This window comes from Sarcophilus harrisii, chromosome 2 (assembly GCF_902635505.1).
Source record: "Sarcophilus harrisii chromosome 2, mSarHar1.11, whole genome shotgun sequence".
NCBI lineage: Eukaryota > Metazoa > Chordata > Mammalia > Dasyuromorphia > Dasyuridae > Sarcophilus > Sarcophilus harrisii.
The window spans coordinates 325,370,080-325,383,063 of NC_045427.1; the positions used below are offsets into that span (position 1 = coordinate 325,370,080).

General features: G+C 33.8%; 1 protein-coding gene and 1 pseudogene across 12 annotated transcripts in view; one reads left to right on the forward strand and one right to left on the reverse strand.

Moving 5' to 3' along the window:
* Positions 1-12,984, forward strand: part of GPHN (gephyrin) — a 751,804-nt gene that overhangs the window by 314,533 nt on the left and 424,287 nt on the right. The window lies entirely within an intron of this gene.
* Positions 637-2,302, reverse strand: LOC111718898 (annotated as a pseudogene).

The following is a 12,984-nucleotide window of genomic DNA, read 5'->3' on the forward strand; positions in this document are numbered from 1 at the left end:
TTTTTTTCCAACATGGCTGATACGGGAAAGTTTTGCATAATTTCATATTTGTTGTTTATAGCATATTGTTTGCCTTCTTAATAGGTGGGAAAGGATCTGGAATGAGGGAGAAAATTTGGAACTCAAATTTTTTTAGAAATAATTGTTAAGAAATGAGTTAATTGAATAAAAGGTTTTTCAAAGATTGAGTTCAAATGCCACCTTCTATAGAAAGTATTCATTTTCCTTCCCTGCTTTCAGTCATCTTATAACTCTCCTCCCTTTTCTGATTAAACTACTTGGGAAAGGCATCTATAACTTTTCTTTTTTATTCCTTTGCAGTTTGGCTTCTAACATCATCATTTGATTGAAATAACTTTTCCCTAAAGTTATCAATGTCTTCTTTTTTTTGTTGTTTGTTTTGTTTTGCTATACTGGGAGTCATTTCACTTTAACAATAATGTTCACTACAAAGATATTATTTGTGTCAATTTACATTGCCATAGTTATTCAATGGCAGTTATTTTTGTACAAATAAAGACTTGCATTTGGATTTCAAGTAATATATTTTCATTCTTTCCAAACAAAGTTCCTAAAATTGTTTAAGCAATCATGCTGAAAAAGATAGTTCTGGTTCATTCTGGAGTTTGTCCAAAACCAAGTAGAGTCTCATTTTAATTAAGTACAGTAAAATTCAATCTTAAAGGAGATTCAGCATACTATTTTCTGATCAAGGTATTTATTTGAAATATCCTTAAGTCTTCAAATATTGGAAATTTAATATTACATGATATTTTCAGGTAACATTCATTCTAATTGATCCCATATGTTTGGAAGCCCTATACCTTCTCCTTTTTTTCCATCAAAACTTGTAGTTTTTCTCCAAGATGACTGAATACCTAATATACAGATAGGCCTCTTAAGTACCAAATAAGAATAAGTGTGTTACCAGTTTGTAGAGGCCCTGATGGATCTTTTAATGTTTTATATAGTCATTATTATTTCTCTAAAAATGCTGCTACAGTCATAGGTCTTCTTGTGCTTTCTCTTGCTGAAACAGTCAATTCTTCAATCTCAGCATTTAATTTGTTAATTACCCACTCCATTGCTTCATGGTCTTTAGTAGCGTTAGATAATATTGTACTTTCCATCAGTTCTTCTAGATAATTGCTATGGCATTCTCCTTCACAGTGGTTATGATGGACTTAAGATGTGTTCTTTTCTCTATGGGACCAACTACATAATGTTCCTACACATAAGTTTTGGTTCTTGCTGTACTGAAAATTAATTTTATAATAGAAGGCATTTTTCACTCTGAGCTAAGAAGTCTATGGCTATGTAGTTTCCCAGTGTCTTTCTAACAAATGAGATCCAAGTAGACTTGGATTCATAGGATTTGGATGTTTTTGCATAGCAGCTGTTGTTAACTGTTTCCCATGGGTGGTTGAAAATATGCTCTTGATATTCAAATCTTCATGATAACACTAATAAGCACTATGTCTGGCCAGTACTAAGGCACAGGAGAGAAAAAGAAGTGAAAACATCCTCTTGCCAGACAGAACACATGGATGTGGAAAGGCTCAGTGACCTCTTAATTGCCACATTTAATAACTTATTCTCACTCCATCCTTATTTATACTTGGACAATGTCAAATACCTTTTCTCATGGATACTCTTTTTCCCTAGGTTTTTTTTTTCTTTTAGACATTATTCTCTTCTGGTTCTCCTCGATTGTTGGCACAGTTCTAAAGCCAGCATCCTCTTAGCTAAGGTTTAGTGTTAGGACAAAATTAGGTACCTATGAGCCATTGAATGATTAAAAGAGGAGGTTTACTTTGCTCTAACACAGCAAAAATATACAGCAAGGATTCAGTGACACTCATCTTTGAGTGCCACACATTAGCTTTGGTAGATGCAGTTTCCCTAACTTCCTTACTGAAATTGATCTGATCAGTAGGTCTAAAAGATATGATTTGTGGATCATAGGCTCCCACAAGGTTTAAGAGGCACAAAGTTCACATAGCTTGGTCTATTTTATTGACTCTTGACTTGGAAGTCACATTGAAGAAGCTGGAGAATCAGATAACTTGGGAAAAGTAAGCTTCACCAGGAAAGCCCCTAGGAAAACAAAGACTGAAGGAAGTTGTGAAAAGATGTGGTTGTATGTATGCGAAGGAAGCTGTGAAAAGATAAGAAAAGCTGGACCAAGAAACTACTGCCTTACTATATTCTTCTATCTACCTGTCTTGTTACTTTTTAATCTTCCCATTGACTTTAATCCAGTTTCCTGCAGTTTAGCAGGTGTCCCCCAAGGGTCTGTCATGCTCCCTCTTCTCTTCACCTTCTATAGTATTTCATGCACTGATCTTATCAATTTCCATGGAATAAATTATCATCTCACTACATTTGCCTTTATCTCAAACTGCATTGATCTTCTTGAAATCTTGCAGTAGTTATTTTTCTTATACCCACCATCTAACCTTCTAGATTAGGATTGCATTTTTACATTGCTACTACTAACTTTTTTATTGCTATGTCATTTAAACTATGCCTTTTTTTATTGTCCTGTAACACTGTGTATACAGAATACCTGAGAGTAAATGAGAGAATTCTTGATAGCCATTCAGTCTAAGAAGCCTCACTCAAACCAAATATTTTCTTTTGTACTTTAGCTTTACATCTTCATTCAGAAAGATAATCTCACTACTATATAATATTGAAAGGGTAATTTTTTTTCCCCAGACAGTTCAGCCAAAGGAATAATTCCTCACTGCTTTTGAGAATTTATCCAAAGCTACTTGTCTGTGTGGTAACAACAACAAATGCCTCAAAATCATCCTTCAGAATATCAGTGATAACTCTTTATTAAGTATATACCTAATTACAGAAAATAAATAATTGACAAACCTCATATAAGAAATGGTCTTCCCGAAATCTAGAATATACCAAACAGAAATCAGTGACTCGATGAGTCAGCAAGATACCTTGAAATAAAATCGAAAGATTGAAGAAGAAAAAGGAGAAAAAAAGGAAATGTATCTGGTATATTTCCAACAACCAACTTGGAAAATAGATCAAGGAAAGAGAGCTTAAGAAGTATTGAATTCCATGAAAAGCATAGTGCAAAAAAATAGTCTGGACACTGTATTTGAACAAAATCATAAGTGAGAATTGCCTGTATCTGTTAGAACCAGAAGGCAAAGAGGGAAATGTTTGCAGCCCTCTTCAAGAGTTCAAAGCATATAAGCCCTTTGATCTCAGAGGCAAGATGAATGAAGCAGGAGACTCATAGAGTGTGAAAAGAGCTCTGTACAACCTTGTTGATATACATTTTTGCAAACATGATCAGCATGTGAACAGTAGGCAAGCCCCAGTCATCATTCAGAGAAGCAGCTTGTGGACTTTGTGTATATATGGTATCTGCCAATGGGAGGAGAACCAATCCAGTAATTTAGCAACTCGCTCCAAGGCAAGAGGCCCTGTTCAGGCATCCCTGCTTACATAGCCACTGGCTGTGACCCTCTAGCTTACTGTTCCCATGATCACAAATCATTGCTCCTTGCTCAACAAGGGCGATTCTGCAATGTGGCAGAAAATTTATTGTGCACCAAAACTCAAAGTGGCCTTGGTACTCCCTCTCAGCAGGATCCATAACTTTGCAGGGAAACAAGAATCCACCAGTCTTCCCTTAGAGGAACCTTCATAGTCAAAATCCATAGCTACCACATAAAAGAAAAATAATACTGCAGGAATCTAGAAAGAATCAGTTTAAGTACCAAGAAACTATAGTTAGGATCGCTCTATATTATTTAAAATGAGAGATCTCTTTGTATCCTATTCCAAAGGGCAAAAGATAAAGTCTTACAACAAGAATAACTTATTCTGCAAAGCTAAGTAGTGGTCTTACAGGTAAAAAAAAATATGACACTACCTGATGTTTTTGAAGAAAAGATCAGAACTGATTAAAAACACTGAACTATGGACACAAGAGTTAAAGAAACTTAGAAAGAGAAATATATTCAAAGCATATGAATAGAAAATTTTCAGATGATGAAACTAAAGCCATAGATAGTCATATGAAAAAATGCTCTAAATCACAATTGATTAGAGAAATGCTAATTAAAAACAACTCTGAGCTACCACCTCACACTTCTCAGATTGGCTAAGATGATAGGAAAAGACAATAAATGTTGGAAGGGATGTGGGAAAACTGCCACTTTAATGCATTGTTGGTAGAGTTGTGAACTGAATCAACCATTCTAGAGAACAATTTGGAACTGTGTCCAAAGGGCTATCAAATTGTGCATATCCTTTGATACAGCATTGCCACTACTGGGCCTGTATCCCAAGGAAATCATAAAGGAGGGAAAAGGACCCACATGGGCAAAAATGTTTGTAGCAGCTCTTTTTGTGGTGGCAAATAATTGGAAAGTGAGTAGATGCCCATTAATTGAGGATTGGCTGAATAAGTTATAATAAAATAATGGAATATTATTGTTCTATAAAAAATAATGAACAAGCTAATTTTAGAAAGGCCTGGAAAGATTTACATGAACTGATGTTGAGTGAAACAAGCCGAACCAGGAATACATTATACATAGTAACAGCAAGATCAACTATGGAAGATTTAGTTCTTCTGAATGGTTCAGTGATCCAAGGCAATTTCAGTAAACTTTGGATAAAAAAACACCATTTGCATCCAGAAAGACTGAATGTAAAGCAACACATTTTATTGTGCACTTTTTTTTTTCGTTTTTTTTTTTTCCCTCTCATGCTTTTTCCCTTTGTTCTGATTTTTCTTTGCCAATATGATTCATAAAGAAATACATATTTTAAAAATATACATGTATAATCAGAAAAAATAAAACAATAAAAAAGAAAGAGAAATTTATTTGAGCAATTAGAAGAATGTTTCTGATAATATACTGCTAGTTTTCCAAAGGAGGAGACACCTCAGGTGTCAGTGAAGATGAAAGTAGATTTGAATACTGAAAGAAATGTTTATTTTTATATAAAGAATTAAATATTGGTTTAATTAAGTCTTGGTTGGAATTTGATACCTCTTCTGTGACCAAATTTTTCACGATCCCTGCATTCAGTTACACAACTCCATATCTGACTCACAATTTAAGAAACTTTGCATTAGCGTATCTATTTTTCTGCATCCTTTCTAGCATCTCTCATTTTCCTTTTCAGTAATTGTTAGCCAATCAATAAATCTGAAGTGGTCCCTTAATAGTTGCTTTAAGATTCAGAAATCCTGGGTTCAGTTTTTAGCTCTGCTCATGACCACCTGTATGATTCTGGGGAAGTGTCTTCTTAGCTTCTTCACCAGTACAATGAAGAATAAACATTAACCCTCTAGCAATATATGAATCTATCTGTATCTATATAATGATTGTTCTAATCTTATCATTCCAGAACAAGGTTACTTGTAGCTCTCCCTCAAGACACCTATTAGTAGTGCTTGTGAGACAGAAAATTGACTAAAGTGTAAAACAAACTAACAGTACTCTTCCATGATTGTTAGGATATGACCCAAGAGTTCAAGAGCTAAGGTGGCTTAGATCCAACTTCTCTATCCCTCCTCACTCTGTGTAACTTTTATGTATTTGTGTCCTCTGGCAAATCGACCCTTCTATGGAAGAAGCATATAAGATAGAAAAGCCCTAACTGGCAGACTTTAAATACTTTGTGGTCACTGAGGCAAATTCCCCTCTTGCTACACACCAGTCCACCTTTTCTTAGTCATATGCGTCATTGACAGTGATTCTTTGGGCACTTCTCATATGAAAGTCATCAGTGCTAACATGCTACACCCCCTGAGACTTGCTCTGTGGCTTTCCATTTCACTTTGGATCAAAAATTAATTTTTCAGAAAAGGATCTAATTCAATGTGGAGACAATTGTCCTCTATACCTTGTACAAATGAAGTCTGTTTAATCATGGTGCATAGATCTTATGTTACTTTGGGGCCAGCTATGACAGTCATAAGTCACTACAATTGACTCAGGTATGTCAAAGTCATCAACAGGATATCCCAGCAGAGGCTTCAGTCCAATTCATTTCAATAAGTAAACAATCATCATTGACCCCTTATTCATCTCTCCTTTTATGACAAGCTTAGTTGCTTTTACTTTTATTTCACTGTATTTCAGTCAAGAAAAGAAAAGAAAGCAATGATTTTGGAGTCAAAGGATTGAGATTCATATCCTACATCTTCTGCTTACTATATGGATATTCTTGGACAGCTTGTTTCATCTCTCTGATCCTTAGTAAATGAAGGGATTAGATTGGATTGCCTCTGAAATAATATTAATTTGTGGTTTTTTAAGTAAATATTCATCATCAGGAATCTCTGTTTGAGTTTCACACCATTGCTTTTGTGTGTGTGTGTGTGTGTGTGTGTGTGTGTGTGTGTGTGTGTGTATGCTTTATGTTTTCTTGTCTATTTTTTTATTTCTTTTTTTATTATTATTATAGCTTTTTATTTACAAGTTATATATATAGGTAATTTTACAGCATTGACAATTACCAAACCTTTTTTCCAATTTTTCCCCTCTTTCCCCCCATCCCCTCCCCCAAATGGCAGGTTGACCAATACATGTTAAATATGTTAAAAGTATAAATTAAATACAATATAAGTATACATGTCCTAACAGTTATTTTGCTGTACAAAACAAATTGGACTTTGAAATAGTGTATGCCTATGAAGGAAATCAAAAATGCAGGTGGAAAAAAATAGAGGGATTGGGAATTCTATGTAATGGTTTATAGTCATCTCCCAGAATTCTTTCGCTGGTTGTAGCTGGTTCAATTCATTACTGCTCTATTGGAACTGATTTGGTTCATCTCATTGCTGGAGATGGCCACGTCCATCAGAATTGATCATCATATAGTATTGTTGTTGAAGTATATAATGATCTCCTGGTCCTGCTTATTTCACTCAGCATCAATTCATGTAAGTCTCTCCAGGCCTTTCTGAAATCATCCTGCTGGTCATTTCTTACCGAGTAATAATATTCCATAATATTCATATATCACAATTTATTCAGCCATTCTCCAACTGATGGGCGTCCACTCAGTTTCCAGTTTCTGGCCACTACAAAGAGACCTGCCACAAACATTTTTGCACACATAATCTTTAAGATTTCTTTGGGATATAAGCCCAATAGAAACACTGCTGATTCAAAGGGTATGCACAGTTTGATAACTTTTTGATCATAGTTCCAAATTGCTCTCCAGGATGGCTGGATGTATTCACAATTCCACCAACAATGTATTAGACACCATTGTTCTTAAACAATAGGATATGAGAGATTTCTTTATAAATGAAATCATATATATAATGTATGATCCCAATAAAAAAGGTCAAATATTGTGCTAGGGACTGGAGTTACAAATAAATGATAGAAATGAGGTGGGGAGAGCAGCTAGATGGTGCAGTGGATAGAGCACTGGCCCTGGAGTTATGAGAAACAACTACTTTGTTTGATCCTGAGCAACTCAGATTTCTGGAGAGAGAGAGAGACAAAGAGATACTGGAAATAGAAATGTGATAACTCCATTTGTAAGAAGTTTATAGTTTATAGTAAAAAGAATAAATACAAAGTAATTAAATACAAGCTAGTTTGGGAATTAGATTATTGGCCATTTGGAGAATCGAGGAGATACAGAATGAAGATGGAAGGAGAGGAATATAACCAAAGATAAATTTTTTAAATGACCCAAAATAATGAGTAATTGAGGGTTTTTTTATTTAATTAAAAAAAAACTAAAAGAAGATTAAGAACTTTTTAAACAATGGACAATTCAAGAAGAAAGACTAAGGAAAGAAATAGCTTATTGCTTAGGGAAGATGATGATGGAGAAAAGACCAACTACTCATCCCATTTTGCTTTTGTATTTCACCCAAGGAGGATATGTTTTAAATTGTAAATTACATTCTAAGATAGTCTCATTTAAAAAAAAATATTCTTTAGATCCAAATAAATCATATTGTAGATTACTCAGTTGATTTTCAGAGCCACTGTTTTTCATCTTTGAAATCACATACAACAGAAGTTCCAAAAACCAAAAAAAGTTGAATAATCCAAGTTTTTAAAAGTGTGGATTCTAAAAATTGTATACTTGAAAACTTTATACTTAACTTTAGCAAATTTCTAGGAAAAATTTCTAATGAGATATTTGTTGTCATTTTTTAAAGTTATCAATGTAAGGCAACATGGATTACATTATATATGACATGCTAACCTATGTTCATTTGCTTTTTTGGCAAATTTATTATGTTGGCAAATATGAGAAATGCCTTAGAAATAGGCATTTTGAATTAATGTATCTTGATTTCATGAAAAATGATAATAGAAGACAGAAAAACTCAGCTCTAGATCTTTTTCTATTTTCTCTGCTAAGGAGAATGTCTTATATTCTAAGGATTGGACAACAGGATAAGAATAAAAATAGAAAGTATCTAATTGCTCTTAATTATTTAAAGTCACTAGACTAGATGAGTGGTATTGATCTCTCAGTCACTCTATAAGAACTTATTGAACATTTGGTAGATGAAATGCTAGGGATAAAAAGACAATTTAAAGTTTCTATCTTCAAGGCACTTACCTTCTGTACTTAGAGTACAGTATGTATATAAACAGATATAAGATTTCACACATACACACACACACACACACACAAAATACAAATAGATAAACTAGATGATCTCTAATGTCTCTTCCAGCTTTCATTTGATAATCCTACAACCTTGGCTAAATTCCAGACTATATTATTTAAAGAATGTTGGTTGTGCATTTAGAAAAAGAAGTGGTCACAAAAAGCTAACATGCCATACTTATTTCCTTTTGTTGGTAGAGTTATTGAATTGATGTGCAAATGCCGTAATTATAGTTGAATGAGATTGTGCTTAAAGCATCTGTATTTCATTCTCATTTTTTGGTGAAAAAAGAAAGGTTAGGATGAGAATACATTTAGGTAGATTCAGTTAGGTTAATGTCTGGCCTCAGAAATTAGCCTCTAATTGTTTAGTTTTGTCTTTGAGGGTACTCTTTAATGTTATGTTATGATCCTGTGCTATTTTTTTTTATCTTGAATAAAGGCATTGGTATCATACTTGTGAAATTTCCAAATTATACAAAGCACAGAAAGAAGGGCTAAAATATTAGGCCATATCACAAACCACCCCTTGTATAGTCTAAATCTCTTCCCAGATAGAAAAAGGATCTTTTGTGTGTGCATGTACACGCATGCATACACACACACACACACACACACACACACACACATCTCAAACCCAGTATCTTTTAAAGATGGAATGTCTGAGTTTTAGAATCAGTTAAAAGTATAAAATACATGTAAATCTCTTCTAACCACTTCTATTGAATGAAAAAAATAAACTAGGTGTGAACCTATCTGGAAATAATATGTGTCAAACTATTGGGTGAAATCACATGATCAAATATGAGAATGACTGAAAGATAGCTTAATGCAAGAATGGGATGGATAACTTTCTGTGGCTAAAGTCTGGTCCTGCAAATAAATAAGCTAGATATATTTTCCAGAATAGTTCATACTTTTGAATTATCAAAATAGTTCTGTTATTTCCTTTTTATTACTAAACAGAATAATAGTAATAATTACAAAGAAATAGTATGGTTTAAAGTATAAAGGTAGCTTCAATTAGTAATGGCATGAATTCAAATTTTACCTCTGCTACATACTGCCTTTGTGACTCTGGACAAGTCATTTAGTTTCCTAGTGTCTCAAATAATCTTCTGCTTCTAGTCTTCATTAGTAGAGGAAGTTCCTTTCTGGGTTTTTCCTACATTAAGGAAATTATAACTTCCATCAGAAAAAAAAAGTAATTAATATCAAGCACAATATAAAATAAGGAGATATCTATGTTTACCAACCAAATCACAATATGTATTGAAGAGGGACTCTTTATAGTTGAAAATATTCTCCTGTGTGATAATAATGTTGTTTTGGTTATATTAGGACCTGGAACCCCACAGAGTCTTTGGGTAGAGATCTGTAGACACTCAAAAGAGTTTTGCTTGACCATCCATATATAAAAGACCAAGCAATCTGTTGCCAAATCATGACGCAATTAAATGGATACACTATAAAACATTCATCACTAAAAACATACATTTATCTGGGCCAGACAATACAAATGGACAACAAGTTGGGACCAGAATCAGCCAGAAGGAAAAGTATATCCTATATTGCTTTCAGGAAATTATTAAACTCTTTAAACTTTATTAAAAATGAGCCTTTTTCTAGAAACAAAGATCTGTCTTTTGCAACCATTATTCTATTGGTTGGTATTGTTATAAAAATACAGATAACAATCTCTGAAGAACTGAAAATGAAGAGAATAATACTCTCTTACTAATACTTACTAAGAGAGTAATAGAGTGTGGATGTTGGATATATGAACAAGCTTTAGTAAATAATCAGTGTGAAACTTGAAAGAACAGAAGTAAATATTTTATTAAAGAAATGGGAATATGTGCTAGGAAAAGAATATGGGTTATCAACATGGTTAGTGTGATATATTATAGGGTGTTCACTCTGATTGCTCCTCTTGATAGTTTAGTGTTTTTAAAACATGGTGGATCATGAGAAACAACTTATCAATGGAAGGCATGATAAAATAGAAAAATAATTTTTATTAAAGCAATAAAATGGGTAAATGAGATTTCATATTTCTAACAGCTGGGGGAGACTCAATAGCATTTCTTTTGCGCTTCCATCATTGATGTGTTTGCAATCAGCAAGGCCCAGGGCTCTATCCACTGCACCAAGAACAGCCCAATGTCTTTGGTTACTTTGTAGTAATTCTCTTTATTCTGTATGTACTTATATTTGTACTTGTGGTTGCTCCAGTTAAAATATGATTTCTTCATAAAAAGAGATTGTTTAATTCATCGTTTATATTTGTATAACCAGTGCCTAGCACAGGACTTGGCATATAGTGCTTTAAAAATATTTGCTGAATAATTCATTCCATTAATGAATATCACAAATCATCTATGATTTCTACTTCATCCTTGTTGATCCCTCTAAAATCACCTTAAAATCCCCATGGGGGATTCTCCCACTATGCAGGAAGTCTTAAACATGTTCACTTAGCTGCATTGTAGCCTCTAGAGAGTTTTTCTGGGACTTATTAAAAAAAACAGGTTGAACAAAAGATCTTCCTTGACTTCAGATAAAGGTTTGGTGGCAGTTACTGAAATTCTCTCATTTTCTTTTATGTGTTATGTAATACCCAAATATCAAAATTTAGATGGCACTTTCTGTACAAAATCCAGTAGCTGAGGTGTCTGTCAAACAAACATTTTAATTTCATATAAAAAGACCACAAGTACATATATAAATATATACAGAACAGATGTAAAGATAATCCATGCAAAGTAAACTAAATGCAGTGGGCAGTTCATGGTACAGTGCATAGATCCTGGAGCCTAGAGGCAGGAAGACTTAATTCTGATCTAACCTTAGACATATTAGTTGTATGTATGATCCTTAGCCCTTTTTGTTTTAACTCCTTATCTGTAAAATGAGTTGGAGAAGGGAATGGCAAATTACTCCAGGATCTTTTCCAAGAAAACCCCAAATGGGGTCACAAAGAGTTGGATATCATTAAAACACCTGAACAGCAGTAAAATACTAGAATAGTTTGAGAGACAGGCCATTAGTTTTTCAGGTGATCAAGAAATGCTTTATAGATAACAGAGTCATTTGAGCATTTTAGTATAGACCAAAGCAAAATGTAAGTGTCTAGGTTTGATAGTCATATTGTGACTACTACTATATGTGAAGAATAAGTTACTCACTGGGAAAAAATCATTTCAGTGGTAATTATCAGTACAATGTTGACATTTTGATGTAAGATTAAATAAAGTATTGCTTTAAAGTTCCAGGGGTCCTCGAAACTTTTTAAATGGGGGCCAGTTCACTGTCCCTCAGACTGTTGGAGGGCAGGACTGTAGTAAAAACAAAAACTTTGTTTTGTGGGCCTTTAAATAAAGAAACTTCATAGCCCTGGGTGAGGGGGATAATCGTCCTCAGCTGCCACCTCTAGCCTGCAAGCCGTAATTTGTGGACCCCTGCGAGTTAAACCATTACTCTCTCCTTCTAAATAACTTATTCATCTTTGTGAATTTTAAATCTCTAACACTTAAGGTATTAATGTTTTAGTTTCTTTAAGAAAGAAAAACAAAGCAAAAGTAAGGTCCCACAAGTGCTCTAGTCTTATTATCAGGCCATTCTATAAAGTAGATTTTCCAAGAAAATGAAAGAAGTCACTTTCTGTAGTCTCATTCATTTGTTGATCATTAGTTTGTAAACTGAATTTTAGTTTTTTGCTAGACTAGGTATATAATAACTGGGTAATTTGCCTCTGTTCAGGAGACCCTCTGGCACAGAAGTTCCAATGTCTGGTAATGCAAATTCTTTTGAGGAAAAACTAGAAACTAATTGAAGTCAGAAATAATATTATAAGAACCTCATTTACTCTCTTTTCCTTCTTCTAAAGCATTAACTGATATTAATTCAATATCCCTTTTATTGGGAAACAAGAATGCAGAGGAGTTTCCCAAATATTTCAATGTAGATCTGTCATCTCAAAGGATCAGCCAGAAAGGACTTCAAATATCATTGGCATAATACCCTGACTGAAGCTCTGAGATGTTTAATAACTTGCTGAAGGTTTTAGAGCAAGTAACAGAGCTGGAATTTAAACCTAGGTTCTCTGATTCCAAATTTAATGCCCTTTCTATTACACGGCATGATTAGTTATTTCATTAATATTAAGCGCTTTTTTTTTTTTTCAATTGTATCTCCTCCCCTTCTCATTCTATGGGAATTTTACATGTTTTTCCACAAAAAGAAAAATAAAACAAACTTTGAACAGAGAGGCAGTGGACTTAAAAATGCAGAATAAGACATTCATTTTTGGATATGGCCTGTGTAGAAAATTCTTTT